Source organism: Humulus lupulus, chromosome 1, assembly GCF_963169125.1.
Source record: "Humulus lupulus chromosome 1, drHumLupu1.1, whole genome shotgun sequence".
Lineage (NCBI taxonomy): Eukaryota > Viridiplantae > Streptophyta > Magnoliopsida > Rosales > Cannabaceae > Humulus > Humulus lupulus.
Window position 1 is genome coordinate 57,132,691 of NC_084793.1, and position 2,074 is coordinate 57,134,764.

Sequence of the window (2,074 nt, forward strand, 5' to 3'; positions counted from 1 at the left end):
ATTATCTTAAATAAGCTTTATTTTTCAATCTTTTATTTTATGTTCATAATATTGAAACTTATCAATCTTTGGAACTAGGTTAGATTTTATTACTTTTGATTTAAAATAGTTTCATTTTCGATTTTAGACAACTCCTTTGGGTTCGACATCCTTGCTTACGATCACTATTCTATATGGACGATTCGTGCGCTTGCGATATATAAATTTTTAAACATACCCGTTTTGAGTCCATCAAGTTTTTGGCGCCGTTGCCGGGGAGTTGCAAGAGAAAAGAAACAAAAATTATCTCAAGGTTAGTAAATTCTTCTACTAGTTATTTTAATTCTTGCACTTAAAAATTAAAAAAAAACCTAAAAAAATATATATCTATAAAAAAAAAATTAAAAAAAAAAAGATAAAAAGAAAGTTGGGACGGTTCAACCACCCATAAAAAAATATACTTATATTTCTATATTTATTGTTTTTTTTTTTAGTTGACGGCACTTGTGCCTCCTATCTATCCTTTTAAATTTTTATAGTCGATGGCACTTGTGCCTCCTAATTTTGTTGTAATTTTATTTCTTTTATATCTTTGTTAGTTGACGGCAATTTTTGCCTCCTAACCTTTGTGTAATTTTCTTTATTTATTTTGCTGTATTTTTATTTTATTTAAATTCCGCAAATTACTAGTTGATGGCAATGTTGCCTCCTAGTCATCTATCTTATGTTTAAGTTGATGGCACTTGTGCCTCCTAGTTTTTACCTTAATTTTGTTATGGTTGAGAACATGCTATGCCTCCCTACTCTTGCTTAAATTTTAGTCTTATTTAATTTTTGCCTTTTTTTTTCTTTGTCTTCTTTAATATTTTAGTGTAATATTGTGACAAATACTAGAAAAAAAAAAAAAAAAAACCTAAATCTTGTCCTTTCACCATAAGCAATTTTTGCTTAAAGGAAATTTGAACAAAATTCCCATCCGCCTCTACTAATTAACCTCGGGGAGTTGTTAGTAGTGCGCGAGTAAGTGGAATCAAATAGGCCTGGGGACAAGTAAACCATAAGAATTATATTGTTGTGAAATCTCTAAAAATTCTAAGTATGCTCTGTGGTTGCGGTTTTAACTGATCTTCCACATCAGAAAATTGCTTTTTTGAGATTATCCTTGTTGCCTTGTTTGTGAAAAATTGTATGCATCATTGGGAACGTAACTCTAAAAAACGATTAGTAAAAAGACGTTTATCTTTGTTTGAAATTGAAAGTGTTAGTAAAAATTTGAGCATCATGGAACCTATCGCTAATATTGTTGATGAACATGCTGTGCCTGAAAAAACTTTGCTTGAATATTTTGCACCTATTTCATCTAATGCTCCGTCATGCATTGTTTTACCTACAACTTCTGCTACTCATTTTGAGCTTAAACCAGCAATCATTCAATTGTTGCCATCTTTTTATGGGTTAGATAGAGAGGATCCTTACATGCATGTCAAAGATTTCTTAGAAATTTGCTCAACATTTAAATTTCAAAATTTTTCTGATGAGTCGGTCAAACTAAGATTGTTTCCTTTTTCATTAAAAGACAAATCAAAAGCTTGGTTAAATTCCCTTCCCACTAGGTCTATAACTACTTGGGATCAACTTTATAATAAATTCTTGTTGAAATTTTTTCCAATGTCTAAAACTGATAGTCTAAGGAGAGAAATCTCCGAGTTTTTTCAAAAAGATAATGAAGAGTTTTATGAATGTTGGGAAAGATTTAAAGATTTATTATTAAAATGTCCTCATCATGGTTTTGAAAAATTGAGACTTGTAAAATATTTTTATGATGGTTTGACTCCCTCTAATCGTCAAATGATTCAATCTATGCATACTGGAAAAATTTTAAAATTTCAAGGACAAGAGGCGTGGGACGCCCTTGAAGATTTATCTGTCAATTCACAACAATGGAATTATTTTGATCCTAGGTCTAGGTCGACTAATTCACCAAAAAGAGGAGGAAGGTATGAAGTAAAAGAAGAAGTAGACTTAAGAACATCTTTAGATAAATTAGCGAGAAAAGTAGAAGCTTTAGCCATAAGCCAAACTATAAACTCTCCAA

At 30.6% G+C, this 2,074-nt stretch overlaps 1 non-coding gene across 1 annotated transcript; it reads right to left on the reverse strand.

The window, feature by feature from the left end:
* Positions 1–1,662: 1,662 nt before the first annotated feature.
* LOC133813449 (small nucleolar RNA R71) lies at positions 1,663–1,769 on the reverse strand. The gene has a single exon (XR_009884460.1). It is a non-coding gene; the product is annotated as a small nucleolar RNA R71 (small nucleolar RNA).
* Positions 1,770–2,074: the final 305 nt, after the last annotated feature.